At 42.2% G+C, this 21,615-nt stretch overlaps 1 protein-coding gene across 2 annotated transcripts in view; it reads right to left on the minus strand.

Moving 5' to 3' along the window:
* The window catches only part of LOC138952988 (calmodulin), a 130,553-nt gene that overhangs the window by 85,214 nt on the left and 23,724 nt on the right, over positions 1 to 21,615 (minus strand). Inside the window, exon 1 of one of the 2 annotated variants that reach the window (XM_070324755.1) lies at positions 5,184 to 5,322. The exons of the other annotated variant lie outside the window; for it this stretch is intronic. The gene's annotated coding sequence lies outside the window, so the exon portion shown is untranslated. Of the gene's footprint in view, positions 1 to 5,183; positions 5,323 to 21,615 lie in introns of those variants that run through there. 2 annotated transcript variants of the gene reach the window in all.

Raw genomic sequence — 21,615 nt, forward strand, 5'->3', positions numbered from 1 at the left:
CGACAACGTTTGCACGTGCGCTGCGTGTTTCCAATGCACAGCCAATGGATCAAGAGAACTGGAATTACGCCCGTATCCACAGGAACAAAATGGACAGGGTTGGTGTTGTTGTTGTTGTTGTGCTGGTTGTTCGCGTTGCTACTGACGACGAGAGTGGGTGAAAAATCAAAACGCTGACGTCTGTCATGGTTCTGCTTTTTGTGTTTTGGCGCGTCCATGCTAAAATCTCTTACATCTATATGTTAAAACGCACGCACGAACGCTCGCCCGCAGACACCCACACGCGGCACGCAAGAACACACGCACACGCAGGCACGTCCGCAGACACCATCACGCACGCAAAAACGCAAGCATAATTTTATATGCATGGACGAACACGAACGCACGAACGAACGAACGAACGAACACGAACGCACGAACGAACGAACGAACACACACACACACACAAACACAAACACACGCGCACGCACGCAAGCTCAGTTAAGACACTGAGTCGTACATCGAGAGTTGGGTTTACACAAATCAGGTGTTTGGGCGCTCAAGCATATCTTACTTGGTCTGAAAGCATCGTTGTCAGCATAAATCAGTACCCACAAAAGAATGTAGTGTAACAACCAATTAAACAGTTGTGTGAGAAACTAGGCTTCTACCGCCAGTTGGTGTAAGTCTATATAACAATTTGCTCCTTCTCGCGTTAATGGTAAAATAACACGAGTATCTAAAAGGACAGGTGCGCCCAGTTGCAAACATGCTTTGAAAATCAAATCGCATGTCGAGACGTTCTGACCAGAAATACGGCCTTGATGGGGTAAACAAAAAAAGAAAAGGTATTGGTTTCCAAAAATGGCAGCCCGAGATGGTGGTTAGTTCTCTCAACTGGGTATCACCAAGCTTGAACACCTTCGTATCCGCAATGAATTCGCTGAAACTGTCTTTATGGCTTTAATACGTATCCCTAAACATACATAAAACAATTCTGGGAAATGAGGAAGGACTTAAGTTGTCGCAATCAAGTCATCGTACGTTCCCCCACTTCACAAACAAGCGTGAAGCGTTCAGTTCAAGTTCAGTACATGTATGTGCAAGCGCTTGTAAATGTGTACGTGTGTACAGATGACTGGTACGAGTATGGCATTCAAAGGTATAACAGGGAAAGTAGCCATTTTTTTAGACGTTTTGTGGCGAATTTAAGCAGAAGGAGCTCAAGGATAATAAGCCGTTCTGTAAATTTAGACACACTTGCAATAATGTTCTGGAAATACTCCGTCACTCTGCTAATTAATTACATGAAATTTCATCGGTGAAACTGGGACTGAAAGGAAAACAGAGACAGCGCGTGGAGCAGTCAGTCTCAAGAGATTACTCAAGCTTAGCGGTTTAAAATGTGAAGAACCGAGCGCCCCAACACTGGTTTGTGGTGACATAATTGAAAACCCCTCCTCCGAAAGCGGCGTATGGCTGCCTTATGGCGGGGTAAAAACGGTCATACACGTAAAATTCCACTCGTGCAAAAAAACACGTGTACGTGGGAGTTTCAGCCCACGAACGCAGAAGAAGAAGATCGAAAACCCCAACCCGTCATGTGTATCTTATGGGGCGATTTGAGTCCTTATTGTTTAGCCATGAAAGCAACGCAATGTTAGGCACACAAAAAAAAATAGTCTGTTTACGGTAACCCGACCGACCCTATCTTTTTCGCGCGACCCTAGACTTTTTTTTGGCATTAGGGAAAAAAAATTTTTTGTTGTTGTGCAAAATAACGTAAAAATATGGTTTTTTGGAGGGGAAAAAAAAAAAATCCCGACCTACCGACCCTATTTTTTGGGCCTATGTTACCGTAAACAGACCTTTTTTTGGGGGGGCCTTATAGGTAAACAATCCTGTAGGCACAGAAAAAGGCCCAACGAAGTCCTGAAATCCATTTAAGCAGACGTATATGTAACGCCATTATATGTGTGCTTTTCAGAATGTGTTCAATGCAATGTTTGAAGAAAAACATTGTGCAGGTAAAAGTACAAGCAGGACGTTTCCTGTCCCCATACAAAAACCATTGTTTAGGTCACGTTTGAGTTAGAGTAACAGAAAACGCGATCAAACCAAGTCTTGTTTCTCCACATCTAGGGCACTTCCTGTTGACATTGCTAAAATCGTCCTCCGGTGACCGTGACTGTGAGTTTCAACATTGGTGGCGGTGTGCTTTACTTACACTTGGAGAGAGAGAGAACGGAGGGGGGGGGGGGAGAGACTGGTGTTCAGTCTTTACCTTACTGGGCGGTTGCTTGATCATATAACGCATGGGTGTGCGTGCTAAAGAGAGAGAGAGAGAGAGAGAGAGAGAGAGAGAGGAGGGAAAGAGAGAGAGAGAGAGAGGGAGGGAAAGGGAGGGAGATAGAGAGAGAGAGAGAGGGAAAGAGTGAGAGGGTAAACAGAGAAAAAGTCAGGCGGAGAGAGAGAGCATTCGCAGCCCCCCCCCCCCCCCCCTCATCGCCCCGTATACCTACATGCGAGAGAGCCTCGGAGAGAAGAGAAAGAAAGAGAGAGAAGAGAAAGAAAGAGAGAGAGAGCCTCGGAGAGAGAGAGAGAGAGAGAGAGAGAGAGAGAGAGAGAGAGAGAGAGAGAGAGAGAGAGAGAGAGAGAGAGAGAGAGAGAGAGAGAGAGAGAAAGAGAGAGAGTATGCGCGGGCACACGCGCGTGTGTATGTGTGTGTATGTGAGTGTGTTGTGGTGACGGGGTGAAAGGGGGCAGGTTGGGGAATGGGAGGAAAGAAACCTTGTTCATTTCTCTGCGCACACATAATTACATACTTATATTAGCACGTATGCATATTATGACAGCCTGCTTTACTTACATAATTTGCAAATATCTGCACTTGTGCTCTGTAAGTATTATGCTTGATTGGGTGGGAATACGTTTCAAACCTCTCGTTCATAATATTATGGAAGATCGGTTCTCTTGCCAGTAACGAGGCATTCAATGCAATAGAAGCTGAGAGCGAAGCATCCATTTTTCACAGAAAAAAAAGCAAACATTAATTATTTTCGCTGCAGCTGTTTTTGCATGCGCGTGATATAAAAATATGTTTTCGTGACAGTAATAACACCCGAGGCACAATTTTGCATTGCATCCGATGGATTCAGCTTTTTTGTTTCTTTCTTTTCGCACCATTTTGTTGCAAATTCATTCCTGGTGGAATAAAAAACAAGTCGCGTAAGGCAAAATTATTACATTTAGTCAAGCTGTGGAACTCACAGAATGAAACTGAACGCACTGCATTTTTTCACAATGACCGTAGTCCGCCGCTCGTGCAAAACGCAGTGAAACTGACGAGACTGTTTAGCGCGGAAGTGGTTTCGCTGGGCTGCATGCACGCTTTTCTGTACCTCTCTTCGTTTTAACTTTCTGAGCGTTTTTTTAATCCAAAAATATCATATCTATATGTTTTTGGAATCAGGAACCGACAAGTAATAAGATGAAATTGTTTTTAAATCGATTTCGGAAGTTTGATTTTGATCATAATTTTTATATTTTTAATTTTGAGAGCTTGTTTTTAATCCGAATATAACATATTTATATGTTTTTGGAATCAGAAAATAATGAAGAATAAGATGAACGTAAATGTGGATCGTTTTATAAAAAAAAAATTAATTACAATTTTCAGATTTTTAATGACCAAAGTCATTAATTAATTTTTAAGCCACCAAGCTGAAATGCAATACCGAAGTCCGGCCTTTGTCGAAGATTGCTTGGCCAAAATGTCAATCAATTTGATTGAAAAATGAGGGTGTCACAGTGCTGCCTCAACTTTTACAAAAAGCCGGATATGACGTCATCAAAGACATTTATCAAAAAAATGAAAAAAACGTCCGGGGATATCATACCCAGGAACTCTCATGTCAAATTTCATAAAGATCGGTCCAGTAGTTTACTCTGAATCGCTCCACACACACACACACACACACACACAGACAGACACACACACACATACATCACGACCCTCGTCTCGATTCCCCCTCTATGTTAAAACATTTAGTCAAAACTTGACTAAATGTAAAAACTCACACTGACATGTACACATATTGATTAATCTCTCTCCCTCTCTCTTTCCCTCTCTCTCTCCCACCCCCACACCCCTTCTCTCTCTCTTCCTCTCTCTTTCCCCCTCTCCCTGCATCTGTGTGTTTGATCAAAGAAAAAGAAAACTCAGTTTTGGCCGCCATATTTGTCTCACTTTGTTTGTCACTTTTGTTCTCAAAATTGCCGCGCCGATGTATTCCTTCTTAACCTCATGTTAATAAAACGCATCTGTACATTTCATTTCGTTACTCGAATAGTAATTCAATTGACTTTTTTTTGCACAAAAAGAGAAAGTTATGCAAATTCAGAGGCTTAGCTTGCAGAAGAAAAAGTTTCTAAATTCACAACGCTCAAGTTCAACAAAACCCTGAAGCCGGTGGTGTACATTACCGCGTAGAAAAGAAGAGATGTATCTAAAAATGTTAACTGCAATTTCAACATTTACATAATAGAATGCTGGCAAACCAAGTCATCTGCATCTGGAACTAAACACACGAGACATGTAGGGGGAAGATGTGATCACTGTCCACAAAACACAAACAAAACCACGACGACAACGATGACAATTCACAAAGAAGGACAAAACTAGGGACCTGCTAGCCCTTTCTCAAACCGTTATTTCACAGGCACAAATTTTTTTTTTCCTTTGTTTTTTTTTTCCTTTTATTGTTACATGTTTGTCTACCATAATTTACCATTATTATTTTGACATTAGTTCAAATTTGTTATATTAAAATCGTCCGCCAAATTTCATTTGCTTTTAAGAGTACGCTCATAAGCTTAGCTTGTTGTGCTCCATGTTCCTTATTTCATGTATGCGGTAATAGTACCAATGGAATTTACTGAATAAACTTGTTTAAACCAATGCCTGCTCTCATGGCAACCGGCCACTCTGTTACGCCACCTAGGCAAACCGTGCATAAAACACAGTCATTATATCCTATATTTGTCAATAGGAAATCAGTCAAAACACATATCAACCGGTTTTCATGACGGATTATCGATTTTATTTCCGACATTTTGAGATTGTTACCTTTAAAGTACCAGCAATATCCGCGATCTCATCAAAAAGTTCATTTTCTTTAACGTCAAAACGGAAAAGCACTCACCCTAACAGTTAGGCAGACTGAAGGAGGCTGAGAAAGAAGCCAATTGGGAGTAGCACAGCGTGGAGTGTCTTCGCGACCGACTGACAGAGAAGACAGTTTAGCTAACGCCCGCTCAGTGTTTCTCACACAATGGGGAGGGACATCACAAAGATATATATAACTCAGGGAGGGACACCGATCTTCCAGCCTGTCGCCAGGCACGCTAACACCTTAGCAACTATCTTAAAGAAGAGGGTTTTTTTACGGGGCGCAGAGGTATTGTATTGTTTACAAGTGTCTGTCTAGATAACAGAAGATTAAGCACCGAGGTCCTGTGGTTAAGCCCCGCTGTTTATTGTGTCAGTGAACAAAAGGTGGTATGGGATCATTGTCAAAAAACTCCACTTGACACTTACAGGAGAGGGGCGGGGGTGGGAGGTGATATAGCGGGGAGGGGGGGAGGGGAAGGGAGGGCGCGACAAAATGAAGTGTATGAAAGGGGAGAGGGACAAGACCGACGTGAATTGTCCTGTCTTACTTACTCCGAGGATTTTTGTGTAGTTTCTGTTTTTCGTGCACACAATTAAAGCCCATAGGATATGGCGGGGGTGGGGTGGGGGGTTAAGGACCCATGGGGATTGGAGGGGGCGACAAAGTGAAGTGTAGGAAAGGGGAGGGGGTAGACAAGACCTATGTGAATTTTCCTGTCTTACTTACTCTGAGGAGGTTCTGGACCGCCAACTCGTCACGTGACCCTTCGAGGTTACGACGCTCGACTTTCACAGGGGCGCTTAGCGTCCGGTTTGAAAGACAGTGAAAAGAAAGCACGCTCTAGTTATTTGTGACAATGGGAGGTGACAATGAACGGGATTTTCCAAAACTCCAAACTAAACTTAACACAACTCATCGAAAAACATGTTCCATATGCACTTTAGCTGAGTTTATTTTAGCATTTTCAGAACTTACCTCGGCAACTTCGTCCATGTTTACAATCAACACCGGATATGACATCCCCCTGATTTCGAAAGGCCAAGAAGAGCGGGGTAGTAGTTGCGCTGAGAAGAATAGCACGCTTTTCTGTACCTCTCTTCGTTCCTAAATGCGTGAGGCCGCTACCTCGTAATAGAGAGAAAGAGCGGAGAGAGAGCTAGTTGGCGGTCCAGGATAAATGGTCTATGCTCTGAGGAGGTTCGTGTACTTTCCGTTTTTCGTGCACACAATTAAAGCCCATACAGTTGCCCTTGTTGCATTGCAGAGCTCAGACATGTTTGCCAAAACATCCTAGTCTGGTAATATTCTATCTATGTCTGTGGTAATATTCACCGTCTCCCCGCTGCCTGCATAACAATCAAGCAAAGAACAAACCTATACAAGTAGCACTCCATTCATTTGTACACATTTTATTTGGCATTGGTTTTTGCAAAAAGTAGACCTAAACGAAACTAATTCTAAGCATGGAGACTGGGTGGCCGAGTGGTAACGCACTTGCGCTCGGAATCGAGAGGTTGCGTATTCGACCCTGGGTCAGGCCGCTATTTTCTCCCCCCTTTCCTAACCTAGGTGGTGGGTTCAAGTGCTAGTCTTTCGGATGATGAGACGAAAAACCGAGGTCCCTTCGTGTACACTACATTGGGGGTGCACGTTAAAGATCCCACGATTGACAAAAGGGTCTTTCCTGGCAAAATCGTATAGGCATAGCTAAAAAATGTCCACCAAATACCCGTGTGACTTGGAATAATAGGCCGTAAAAAGTAGGATATGCGCCGAAATGGCTGCGATCTGCTGGCCGATGTGAATGCGTGATGTATTGTGTAAAAAATTCCATCTCACACGGCATAAATAAATCCCTGCGCTTAGAACTGTACCCACGGAATACGCGCGATATAAGCGTCATATTGATTGATTGATAATATGTAAACTGAAAAAAGTAAACATCGGGCCAACCAGACAGCCATCTAGGCTGCAGGGACGATATGAAACAATACCCATAAGTTTGCCAAAAAAATGTGAATGCAGTAATGCAGTCGTTTAAACCAAGTAGCGATTAAAACTGTAAGAAAAGAACTACAACAACAACATCCTAACCAGTACATTGTATATCTTTCTGTTTTGTCTTTTTCACCTGTAGGCAGTGACGTGTCTACAAAACGTATCGGCGATGCAGAATTATTTCACTCACTCTACAGTCTCATGCTCGCTCAATATTGAGGTCACCAGGCTTGGCTGGGGAAAGGTAACGTCAAAAGATTCAATCTCGACCTCACTCTGTATTTACGTAACCGGGTATAAATAACGTCAAGTGCTCGCTAAAAATAGGTATTCTTGATCTAACCCAGTATTTGTGTCACTAGGTTTGGCCGGTGATAGGCAACGTCAAAGACTCACAAAGAACAGCTACTCCCAATCTTACTCCTTGCTGACACTGTGTGGTCACTGCAAACAACTGGTCAAGAGTGGTCAATGAGAGAGACGCCGTGCATACAAGTAACCCTCCACATCAAACACGCGGGACACATTCTATCACAACCTGATTTGCTTACAAACGATGGGGGAAATATTTCATTTGGGAGGACTTCAGAATGGCCTGTTTGAAGCTAGTTTTCACGGCTGGCAGCTTTATCGCGTCCTTAAAGGCACAGTGTTTCTCGTGTGAGCAATTGGTTTAAACAAGTTTATTCAATAAATTCCATTGGTACTATTACCGCATACATGAAATAAGGAACATGGAGCACAACAAGCTAGGCTTATGAGCGTACTCTTAAAAGCAAATGAAATTTGGCGGACGATTTTAATATAACAAATTTGAAATAATGTCAAAATAATAATGGTAAATTATGGTAGACAAACATGTAACAATAAAAGGAAAAAAAAAGAAAGAAAAAAACACAAAAACAATGCTAAACTAACAACAGTACTCACACGCGCTCGCACACTCACTCGCACACACACGCATACAATGACTTCCACATGGTTGAAAATAGAATACTACCAGAACAAGGAAATGTAAACAGTACTGCACATGGTCGTTTCGAACATGGATGAGATAAATGCATTCATTATTCAAAACGTTTGCTTAATAAGATAAACCTGAATAACTGGTCAAATATCAATGCATTTTCGCTGTCTGACTTGTCTCTATTGCCATACAGAAAAACATCAGCGGTTAGCAAATCATAGTTGGGCAGTGTTGACAAGGTGACTTCACATATTTGAAGAGATAAGGGGCAATGAAAAATATAGTGCTCCGCATTTTCAACAGGATAACCACAAGTGCATGACGGGTCGGGAATTAAATGTCTGTCAAATAGATCACTATTTAGATTGCTGATCCTCAATCTCAGTCTGCAATGGATAATTTCTGATTTTCGATCAGATGTGTATCTATACGAGGGAACAACAGAATCATCAGAACTAATACGTTTTTTAAATAACCCAATAGAATCAAGTTGTTTTACAGTATCTGGAAGCTCATTCCACAGGGAAGTCGAAGACAGAAAAAATGACTTTTTATACAGTTCAGTTCGAGAGTGGGGAGTCTGTCTGTCAAGTGGTCTTCGTCTATGGTAAGGGTTCACAGAAGCAACGAGAGGAGGCAGACGTTCTAGTAAGTATGGTGGCACGCGTGCATTAACTAATTTGAAATACAAAATCAATTTGTGTCTTTTTCGCCTCTCCTTCAGTGTTGTAAATCCTGATTCATCGTATAATTTTTGGTGAATGGTTCTTATGGCATCAAGATGCAAGTTTTCTAATGAAGTAGCTAATCTGTCAGAGCAATTCAGCTCACCATCTCAGTTTTTGACAGGCTTCTAAATGAAATAAGACCATCACTTCATTTCTAGTATGTGCTCAAGTGGAGGACTGGTCTTATCCCATGTGAAAGGCTGGGCAGACCTGAGACTGTCAGTAACACTGTTTTTTAAGGGAAGGGCTCTGCCTTTAAGTGTTTGTTCACAATGAATGGTCTTATCCCATGTGAAAGGCTGGGCAGACCTGAGACTGTCAGTAACACTGTTTTTAAGGGAAGGACTCTGCCTTTAAGTGTTTGTTCACAATGAATGGTCTTATCCCATGTGAAAGGCTGGGCAGACCTGAGACTGTCAGTAACACTGTTTTTAAGGGAAGGACTCTGCCTTTAAGTGTTTGTTCACAATGAATGGTCTTATCCCATGTGAAAGGCTGGGCAGACCTGAGACTGTCAGTAACACTGTTTTTAAGGGAAGGACTCTGCCTTTAAGTGTTTGTTCACAATGAATGGTCTTATCCCATGTGAAAGGCTGGACAGACCTGAGACTGTCAGTAACACTGTTTTTAAGGGAAGGACTCTGCCTTTAAGTGTTTGTTCACAATGAATGGTCTTATCCCATGTGAAAGGCTGGACAGACCTGAGACTGTCAGTAACACTGTTTTTAAGGGAAGGACTCTGCCTTTAAGTGTTTGTTCACAATGAATGGTCTTATCCCATGTGAAAGGCTGGACAGACCTGAGACTGTCAGTAACACTGTTTTTAAGGGAAGGACTCTGCCTTTAAGTGTTTGTTCACAATGAATGGTCTTATCCCATGTGAAAGGCTGGACAGACCTGAGACTGTCAGTAACACTGTTTTTAAGGGAAGGACTCTGCCTTTAAGTGTTTGTTCACAATGAATGGTCTTATCCCATGTGAAAGGCTGGACAGACCTGAGACTGTCAGTAACACTGTTTTTAAGGGAAGGACTCTGCCTTTAAGTGTTTGTTCACAATGAATAGTCTAATCCCATGTGAAAGGCTGGACAGACCTGAGACTGTCAGTAACACTGTTTTTAAGGGAAGGACTCTGCCTTTAAGTGTTTGTTCACAATGAATGGTCTTATCCCATGTGAAAGGCTGGACAGACCTGAGACTGTCAGTAACACTGTTTTTAAGGGAAGGACTCTGCCTTTAAGTGTTTGTTCACAATGAATAGTCTAATCCCATGTGAAAGGCTGGACAGACCTGAGACTGTCAGTAACACTGTTTTTAAGGGAAGGACTCTGCCTTTAAGTGTTTGTTCACAATGAATGGTCTTATCCCATGTGAAAGGCTGGACAGACCTGAGACTGTCAGTAACACTGTTTTTAAGGGAAGGACTCTGCCTTTAAGTGTTTGTTCACAATGAATAGTCTAATCCCATGTGAAAGGCTGGACAGACCTGAGACTGTCAGTAACACTGTTTTTAAGGGAAGGACTCTGCCTTTAAGTGTTTGTTCACAATGAATAGTCTAATCCCATGTGAAAGGCTGGACAGACCTGAGACTGTCAGTAACACTGTTTTTAAGGGAAGGACTCTGCCTTTAAGTGTTTGTTCACAATGAATGGTCTTATCCCATGTGAAAGGCTGGACAGACCTGAGACTGTCAGTAACACTGTTTTTAAGGGAAGGACTCTGCCTTTAAGTGTTTGTTCACAATGAATAGTCTAATCCCATGTGAAAGGCTGGACAGACCTGAGACTGTCAGTAACACTGTTTTTAAGGGAAGGACTCTGCCTTTAAGTGTTTGTTCACAATGAATGGTCTTATCCCATGTGAAAGGCTGGACAGACCTGAGACTGTCAGTAACACTGTTTTTAAGGGAAGGACTCTGCCTTTAAGTGTTTGTTCACAATGAATAGTCTAATCCCATGTGAAAGGCTGGACAGACCTGAGACTGTCAGTAACACTGTTTTTAAGGGAAGGACTCTGCCTTTAAGTGTTTGTTCACAATGAATAGTCTAATCCCATGTGAAAGGCTGGACAGACCTGAGACTGTCAGTAACACTGTTTTTAAGGGAAGGACTCTGCCTTTAAGTGTTTGTTCACAATGAATGGTCTTATCCCATGTGAAAGGCTGGACAGACCTGAGACTGTCAGTAACACTGTTTTTAAGGGAAGGACTCTGCCTTTAAGTGTTTGTTCACAATGAATAGTCTAATCCCATGTGAAAGGCTGGACAGACCTGAGACTGTCAGTAACACTGTTTTTAAGGGAAGGGCTCTGCCTTTAAGTGTTTGTTCACAATGAATGGTCTTATCCCATGTGAAAGGCTGGGCAGACCTGAGACTGTCAGTAACACTGTTTTTAAGGGAAGGACTCTGCCTTTAAGTGTTTGTTCACAATGAATAGTCTAATCCCATGTGAAAGGCTGGACAGACCTGAGACTGTCAGTAACACTGTTTTTAAGGGAAGGACTCTGCCTTTAAGTGTTTGTTCACAATGAAATTCAATGGTCTTATCCCATGTGAAAGGCTGGGCAGATCTGAGACTGTCAGTAACACTGTTTTTAAGGGAAGGGCTCTGCCTTTAAGTGTTTGTTCACAATGAATAGTCTAATCCCATGTGAAAGGCTGGACAGACCTGAGACTGTCAGTAACACTGTTTTTAAGGGAAGGACTCTGCCTTTAAGTGTTTGTTCACAATGAATGGTCTTATCCCATGTGAAAGGCTGGACAGACCTGAGACTGTCAGTAACACTGTTTTTAAGGGAAGGACTCTGCCTTTAAGTGTTTGTTCACAATGAATAGTCTAATCCCATGTGAAAGGCTGGACAGACCTGAGACTGTCAGTAACACTGTTTTTAAGGGAAGGACTCTGCCTTTAAGTGTTTGTTCACAATGAATAGTCTAATCCCATGTGAAAGGCTGGACAGACCTGAGACTGTCAGTAACACTGTTTTTAAGGGAAGGACTCTGCCTTTAAGTGTTTGTTCACAATGAATGGTCTTATCCCATGTGAAAGGCTGGACAGACCTGAGACTGTCAGTAACACTGTTTTTAAGGGAAGGACTCTGCCTTTAAGTGTTTGTTCACAATGAATAGTCTAATCCCATGTGAAAGGCTGGACAGACCTGAGACTGTCAGTAACACTGTTTTTAAGGGAAGGACTCTGCCTTTAAGTGTTTGTTCACAATGAATAGTCTAATCCCATGTGAAAGGCTGGACAGACCTGAGACTGTCAGTAACACTGTTTTTAAGGGAAGGACTCTGCCTTTAAGTGTTTGTTCACAATGAATGGTCTTATCCCATGTGAAAGGCTGGACAGACCTGAGACTGTCAGTAACACTGTTTTTAAGGGAAGGACTCTGCCTTTAAGTGTTTGTTCACAATGAATAGTCTAATCCCATGTGAAAGGCTGGACAGACCTGAGACTGTCAGTAACACTGTTTTTAAGGGAAGGACTCTGCCTTTAAGTGTTTGTTCACAATGAATGGTCTTATCCCATGTGAAAGGCTGGACAGACCTGAGACTGTCAGTAACACTGTTTTTAAGGGAAGGACTCTGCCTTTAAGTGTTTGTTCACAATGAATAGTCTAATCCCATGTGAAAGGCTGGGCAGACCTGAGACTGTCAGTAACACTGTTTTTTAAGGGAAGGGCTCTGCCTTTAAGTGTTTGTTCACAATGAATGGTCTTATCCCATGTGAAAGGCTGGGCAGACCTGAGACTGTCAGTAACACTGTTTTTAAGGGAAGGACTCTGCCTTTAAGTGTTTGTTCACAATGAATAGTCTAATCCCATGTGAAAGGCTGGACAGACCTGAGACTGTCAGTAACACTGTTTTTAAGGGAAGGACTCTGCCTTTAAGTGTTTGTTCACAATGAAATTCAATGGTCTTATCCCATGTGAAAGGCAGGGCAGATCTGAGACAGTCAGTAACACTGTTTTTAAGGGAAGGGCTCTGCCTTTAAGTGTTTGTTCACAATGAATAGGCTCAGTGCAGAACTCGACACCTGATCTGTCAAGTGCAGTGTCATCTTACACATTCGACAAAATGCAGACCTGTGTGTTCTGGATTTGTGTCTGTTTGAACATGCGCCAAAGAAGGAAGAGACAGACGGGTACGTTGACAAGTATTGTCGGACCTGTCTATCACGACCTGCCCAGGGACCGACCAAAGGTGGTCGTAAAAGACAGGTGATCGCTATTGAAAGGTAAATTATATAGAAGAAAACTTTGTCGGAAATGCTAGGGAGTGGTAGTTATAGGCAGGTGGTCACTTTCGAGAGGTGGTCGCAAGGGCAAGTTCGACTCTAACACCCACAAGGGATGTCGGGAGAGAGAAAAGTAAGCTAATACTAATAAGTGATAGAAAGGATGTATACCACACCCACAAACCAACCAACCCATCCACACCAACCGACAATCCTGCCCCCCCCCCCTTAACACAGAAAAGTCCCTACGTAATCACCATCTCCTTCCGGTCGTGTACACTGCTAGCGAATGCATAATTGACAATATTCTGACAATCGTGACAACAGCATGGACACATCTAGTTTTTTCTCACTAACTAAAGTGATGTTGTATGCATAGGCTCACATCAAATGACACCGGCACGGTTGGCCAAGTGGTAAGGCGTCCGCCCCGTGATCGGGAGGTCGTGGGTTCGATACCTAAGACTTTAAAATTGGCAATCTAGTGGCTGCTCCGCCTGGCGTCTGGCATTATGGGGTTAGTGCTAGGACTGGTTGGTCCGGTGTCAGCATAATGTGACTGGGTGAGACATGAAGCCTGTGATGCGACTTCTGTCTTGTGTGTGGCGCACGTTATATGTCAAAGCAGCACCGCCCTAATATGGCCCTTCGTGGTCGGCTGGGCGTTAAGCAAACAAACAAACAAACAAACAAACATCAAATGACCACACTGTCTGTTTTCTAAATATGGACATCATCTAGTTGTTTCTCACTAACTAAAGTGATTTTGTGTGCATAGGCTCGCATCAACTGTCTGTGTTATACACCTATACTTTTAAGCGTATTGCAGGCAGACGAAGAGCTTTCTCAAAATAGAAAAGTATTACAAGCGAACAGGTCGGTGCGACTGTAAACTACATTTATCCCTTGACAAATACAAACACTGTGATTCGGTCAACACTCAGACTCTTTGCTTTTCTCCTGTTATGAATTGATAGGTTGTTTTTTTTATTACCGTTTACAAAATAACATGCCTGTCCTTACGAGGAAGCACTGGCGTATAAACTATACCCATATGCATTCAGTTCTGGACCAACAGACACACTGTTAGTCAGCAGGTGACAAACGAAGTCTGATTAAAAGCAAACAAAAAGGCTTTTGACAAGCGTGTAAAACGATCTCATACAAACGCCTGGGTTTTCCGCAACAATGAGCAAGAACTGAGAAATCCGTCTTGCTTTACCACAAAAGAATGTCAGATACCCGAGACTGCTAAGCTTTGACGCCCAATTTCGCACAGTGCTTGCCCATTTAGCGTATTATCATTCTTTATGGTTCATGAGATGCGCTTTTCTGGCTATTACGGTCTCACAATGCAGAGCCATCTTGATAAAACATTGCCCTTTATGTTTGTGTTGCGTGCTAGTCACGAAGTCTCAAGGGTTTCAAGCATGCACAAACAGGAAGGATTTTCCGGTTTTTGTGCATGCAAAATGGCGTCGAAGTTCAGGCTAGGATACCATTAGAGTTGACTGTCATTTTACGAACGACCTTTTTTTGCACACCCCCCCCCCCCCCCCCCCAGTCTACTCGTCACGAAGTCACTGTACCTAATGTTTCAGTTCAAGATTGGGACCCTCCTCGACTACTCGCTCTCACCCCACCCACACCCCTCCAGCCCCATACGTATATATATGTGAACTGCACGTAACTGTGAACCTAGGTGATGACATTCCCTTCCCCATAGCAACGACTGATTGGTTACAAACAGCTACATGTAACAGGGGACAACACAACTGTCGTCACACACACGTAATTACAGTTATCATGGACACAAAAGCGAGTTTGTCCATTTGATTGTGCCAGTAGAACGAATTTAGTCTCTGTCTGTTTTAAGCATCTCAATCCAACCAGTCAATAATTATAATATGCGCACATTCGTGTTCCCCTCAGTAAACGTGTGGCTGAGTAGTCAATTACTCAGTGAGAGGTTGTATGAATTATAACTTCTTTACTCCCCGGGCAGGCACACAGCCATGATTAGATAGATTTTGATTACAGCTGAATGCATCAGTAGAATAAGTGTCCACGTTCACTCACTTTCTAATAACCACGGACATGCAAATGCAGACATGCAATATGCGTTATAAGCGGGGATAATATTGGACAGCTATTCTGGAGGTATTGATATTTTGTGCTGAGCTGACTTTGCAATGATGTAAAGCTAGAATCGATTCTCTTGAAATATTCGGCTTGAGACTTTTTACCCCCCGTCTTATCTTCTTTTTCTTGCTCCGCAGAGTAGAGTTTTCCATTCTCCCGTCGATATCGACAGTATTTACAATGTCCTCACTTTATTATAACTTTTTTTTGCCACGAAAGTTATAGGACGTAAAAGTTTTGGTGGCAGTTTATGTGCTTCGACAAGTGCAGATGCAATCTTAACTTCGGGACATGAAACAGGCTATCTCCATGGAAGTTTGTCACATCACAATTATGTCATAGCGCAGCCATACCTGTAATAATGTATTTTAACTGTGTATTTTGCTTCTCACACTTCGCATGTTGTTTTCCCATGGATCATCTCACATACAAAAGAGACAGAAGAAAGGCTTCAGCAATGTGTAACTAAAGTTAAACAAACAGCTTCAATTATAGAATAGATGGAAAATCAGGGGCTCACATCCACGTCGGACATCGGACATTTTTTCCAAATGTCCCATACATTTTTCATGCAAGGGGACATATTATGTCCTATTGTTTTTGTCACAAAGTGGTCATTGTCCGATTATGCTTTCATTTGATACGGACATTGTCAACTGGAACTTTCCAATTTACAGTTTGATTTGCTATTTTATTGATGTTTTGCGAAACGATGTGTCTCTCAAAGCAGACGAAACTTAAGGAGACTTTGTATGCTATTTATAGAAAAGAGCTTCCAAGGGTCGCAACTCTGAATGCTCCAAGCCGGTTGACAGTTGCCTCCTTTCGCGTTTTGTTGCCAAAAAAAAGTCCTGTTGATTTATTGTTGTTCAGGACAAATGTCCTATCACTTTTGAATTGTCCAGGGCATTTGTCTTATGCCACCTCTCATGGATGTGAGCCCCTGGGAAAATAGATAAACAAACATGTGTACAGAGGAAGTACTCCCCCATTATCTAACTGCAATCCATTCACATTCACAGCAGGAAGTCACAAATTTAGTTCGTTGGCATTTTGTACAAGAAACGACACCTAAAACGTTGGGCCAATGACAGGTTTTGCGCTCTTAAGTTCGTTTCCCATTAATCACTTAACCTTTCTAACTGCTAACAGGTCTTCACTTCCGGCGAGATATCCATACAACCCCTCCCCTCCCCCCACCCTGTGTGTGTATGGCGGGAGAGAGAGAGAGAGAGAGAGTGGAGAGAGAGTGGATGCCTAAACAAGTAAAAAGAAAAGGAAAAGAAATAATGTCCATTCCTTGACACGCAACGCGATTGAAACAAATTCGTAAAGAACACACGGGGGAGCCGGGGACGGGCTATAACGCGCTAATTAGTCGGTGGAAAGTCCAGGGCCATCGTTGAAATCTAGTAATGCCGTTCCGAGCTCTGTCGTGAGGCCCACTGAATGGTTGGCACTACACCCAAACAGTAACGATTCACTTCAGCCCAGCAGCTTAGTTGCTGTCAACATATATGACTAAGTGCCAAAAGGTGCTCACAGAACAGAAGACGACTTTGTTTTACAATAAAAATGTTTCTAAAAACGTGTGTCTGCTGAAAATTGGTGTGTGTGTGGATGAATGTGCGAAAAGATAGTGGACATAATTTCGTGTGTCTGACTTGAACGGTTTTGAAGTTATCTTTGTTTAAAGTCAAAAATAACGCCAAAACCGGCCATCTGAAAAAGGACATCGTGATACCTCGTGTTTTGAATATGCCACAGAAAAATAACAAGAAGCACAAATGAATTGCATTTAGTTTGATTGAATGCCTGAAACATCGCTTTACAGACGAGACCAAACGTCAAATCTAAATCTCGAGAGAATTTTTTTTTTTCGATAACCGAATTTTAAGGTGTCGCACGCAAGATGATTCGTCATCACGGCATACATTTTTCAATCGCAGATATTTACTAAATTTCTTTTTCAAAAACTCTGGAATTGATGTCGACACGTCAAGCGATAACGGTGTATCAAACTGCTGTCTTTCAAGTAATCCAGCAAAGACTGCAGAACTTTTGAACAGCATTTTTGAAAACGATTTGAAAATTTCGTCATATCTTGCGTGCGACAAAATGTTCGGTAATTAACGGTTATTTTCTTTTAAAAACAAAATTTACATGTACAAAGATCTACTTCATTTACGGAACCACGTGACACATTCTGTGTTCAAAATTTGTGAAGAAATCACGAACCACGATTGCGCTATCAAGTGTTGAAATTATGTCGTCAACATCTTTTCAGATCTTGCGTGCGACACCTTCTTGCGTTCAACATAAAATGTCACTACCTTATCGAGTTTAATGGGTAAAACTAACTATTTGTTGTCTTAGTTTAATCTTCTTAATTAAAAGCGTAATAAAACCGAACTTCTAAGATGAATTTTAATTGAGATTAGCGAAAGAGCGGGCACGCAAGTCGACCTTAAAGTAAAAGAATGATAACACGAGCGTTTGTCGTGTTGTCTTGCGTGCAACACATTGTCCAAAAAGGAAAATGTATATTTTTCTCAGACGTTTTTTAAGTTGAAACCTTGAAACTTCACACACATTTGGGGTTTAATCGCCCCCATGCATGGTAAAAGTCTTGTTGACCCTTGTCAGATTTCAAGGTCACGGCTGGGTCACATGTGGTTCAGAAAACGGATGAAACATATTTTTTCAGAGATTTTTGAAGCTAGAACCTTCAAACTTCAAACAACGCTTTTGCTTAATGATTGTTCAACATGGAGAATTCAAGGTTGATCCTTGAGAAATGTGAAGGTCATAGCAGGGTCTCGTGTGGGTAAAAAAAAAACATAACCTTTTTCTCAGAGTTTTTCAAAGCAAGAACCTTGAAAGTTCACATTTTTGGGCTTAATAGCCTCCATACACGGTTAAAGTCTTGTTGACCTTTGTCGAATCTCAAGGTCACATGGGCAAATCAAAAACACGAAAATGCATCATTATCTCAGTTTTTTTTTAAAGGGAGAGCCTTCAAACATCACACAACTCTCAACTCCGACTTAAAGAAGTTAAGGTAGATCCTTGTCACATGTCAAGGTCACAGAAAGGTCTCGTACGGGTAAAACAAACAAAACAAACAGATAATATTCATTTTTTCAGCTTTGTTGTTAGCTAGAATAGAGGCACATGCCACCATTCCATTCAACATGACTCATAGAAATGTATGATGTATGACGTAATTGCATTGTGTGTAATGACGCGGCTGCCTCTGTAGTTATTCCAGCCTTTGAAGAAATGGCGTTTTTCCTTGCTTGGACACATTTTTCCTTTTCTTGGATGTTTCAGGAGTTTGGGTGAGTTTGGTGTATATGGTTGAACACAATTTAAAATTTGCATAAAAGTGTATTAAAATAAACAGTGGTAGCCAGTCTCATCTGTTGTGTCGACAATTTAATCTCTTTTGTGTGACCTCAACTTGACCCCTCTGAATGCTCTCAATCATGGAAATTGACCACACTTTGATTATAACCAAACAACATCAAAACTTTGGAATGTGTGAAGTTTCAAAGGTGTTGCTTAAAAGGCGTTCGTGAAAATGACAATTGTATGTGTCTGACTTCAATGCGACCCCGCTGCGACCTTGACGTTTGATTTTATCAACCAGACTTTCATCATGTGTGAATGACTTCAAACACTATAAAACTAGTTGAAGAAATTGACAATTTTTCAAAGTTTAAGCCAGATGGCACTGCTGTGACCTTGAAATTTGACAAACATTAACCAGGCGGTCACCTTTTTTAGAAAATATCCTTAAAGGATCTTTAACCTTACTGTGACCTTGGAATTTGATGAGGTTTAATTTAACTTGCGTAGTGTGCCAAGTTTCAAGGCCCTAGCTTCAAAAACATATGAGAAAACCTCATTGAAAAATGTATATGTTTGACCTCAACGCGACCCTGCTGTGACCTTGACTTTTTCAACCAGACTTTAATCGTGTGTGAACATTATACACTAGAACTGTGTGTATTTTCAAAGCTCGTGCTATAAACGCGCTGAATAAATTGAAAATATTCCACATTTGGACCAGATGTGACCCCGCTGTGACCTTGAACTTTGACAAAGATTAACAAGCAGGTCACTTTTAATGAGGTTTTATAAAAATGCTGAAAGTATGTGAAGTATGTAAAGTCTAACTGATCTAGTATTAAAACATGTAAGACGTGACAACGACAATTTTCCAGTTTGCAAAGGAAATTTAACCTCGCTGTGACCTTGAAATTCAATGTTGTTTAGTGTGATGTGCACCATACCTGGAGGTCATTATACTTTGGTTGTGTGCCAAGTTTCAAAGCCCTAGCTTTAAAAACGTGCGAGATAACCTTAATGCTATGACTCAGTGCCGTTTTGAATGATATAACGAACAAAATTATCGTTATTTGTAAAATCATTTGGGTAAATTTATCTTTTCTTTTCGTAATTGGGTTCCAGCATCTGTTGTCTTAACAAAAATCACAATATCAGTCGTGTTTGTCAACTTTTATTTTTTAGCCCCTTTGTCCGCTTTTCGTGCGCACCTTTTGGCACTTAGTCATATATATATGGCAATGGAACAAACACACAATCATGCAGCAGCAGCAACAACAACGAACACTACAGCAACAGCAACTGCAGCATTAATATCAGCATCGACAACCAGGAGAAAGTTATTACCCCGCTGGGTTAGAGGAGCTGTGGAAAGAGGGAAACCCTGCAGAAGTGCCGGCAAGGAATGCAATTTATCTTTTCGTGGTGGCTCTCCGTGTCCATCAAACGGAGGGATTGAACGATCATTGATTTCACCACTTCACAGCCTGGCCAGTAAAATCGTGCATCCATCTAAGGGCAGGCAACTTGAAGCGAGGTGTCTTCTGGCATGCTGGCAATGAGAGAAAAAGCTGGACCCATGGGAAAGAGAGAGGCACATATTTGGTAAAACAGAGAAACTTATAACTCGATCGGCATGGGGAGATATGGAAATGTGCCGTTTTTGTCTATCATTGCCGCTTCTGCTTTGCATGCTGTATTTTGATACAATCCAGACAAGACGAATAACATGTCGACGATCGCACGGCATCTTGATCATCTTTCTCCCCTGCTACCCCCCCCCCCCCCTGCCTTTCACCCTGAGTAAAGAAGCCAAAGGGAAGTTTCTGACACGTAATGTTGCTGAACCTCCATGGCCGTTATTCTCTCTGTCTCTGACTGTCTCTGTTTCTCCGTCTCTGTCTGCCTTTTTCTCTCTGTCTCTCTTTCTCTCTCTGTCTCTCTCTGTCTGTCTCCGTCTCTCTCTCTATCATTCTCTCTCTCCGGCAGACCGAAAGGAAAACCAACAGACCGACATGTATTGACAACCAGACCGAAAGCACACTCACTGATGTACTTCAACAAACACGAAATGACAAAACACAACTCCCAAATGTTTATCAGGCAACTCTACACCATCCACTGTAATCTAAATGTCGCAAGGTTACAGGCAGCTACAATGTCGTGGAAACCAAGTGGCCATGTGGCTATCAAAGCTCATGGGACGCAGCAGGATCTGAGCCGCACGCTGCCACGTGGAGGCGTCCTCTTGTGTACGGCGGCAACGTTTGTACTACTCGAATCTACGCAAGTAAGGGGCTCCGCTCACATATATGTAACTTCAGCAGGACCGACGACGCACTGCAGTTTATCCCAGCCCGCTACACGTTGCATGAAAGGAAAACAGGCCAAGTACTCGTCATAATCCCTATCGCGGCATAAATAATAGGCCGTGCGTCGTCTGTGCCGCTGAAACTGCGCAGGAATATTCTGCCCATAATGTCACGAAGACATATGAACTGCTCGTGCAGAACAAAATATCATCTCATGAAGTGTTAACAATGACACAGATTCGAACACTCAACCTACTGCACGGGAGGCCGGCGTTTTATCCACTGACCATTGCACCCGTCAGATCATTATGACAAACGTTTCCTGGGGGGGTAACGGTGATGCCAAGGTCTGCCCTAGAATGTGTCAAATTGTCAAAACTTGCATGACCATTTTTGCAAAGTTGGCAAAGAAATATCAAGAAACCCTGGAAACATTCCTGCAGTGTTTGAAGCAACAACAAGGCTGTCAGCGACAAAAGGGCCCGCATCAGCCACATGCATTATTGATGGCTCTGGTGTTTCCAATGCTGTGACAGCTGTGTTGTGTTGGCACGGATTGTTGCCTTGATGATCTCCTTCGTCTGATTACCATACCATTTGAACATAGCTGTGCATCGTGATGGTGGCGGTCGTATTGACATACGGATATCAGTTTGAGATAATTATGTCAGTGTCACACGGAATCCTGCATAGAAAGAATATCTAGCGAAACTGAGTTTGCAGTG

The sequence above is a fragment of the Littorina saxatilis genome, linkage group LG17 (assembly GCF_037325665.1).
Source record: "Littorina saxatilis isolate snail1 linkage group LG17, US_GU_Lsax_2.0, whole genome shotgun sequence".
Classification (NCBI taxonomy): Eukaryota; Metazoa; Mollusca; class Gastropoda; order Littorinimorpha; family Littorinidae; genus Littorina; species Littorina saxatilis.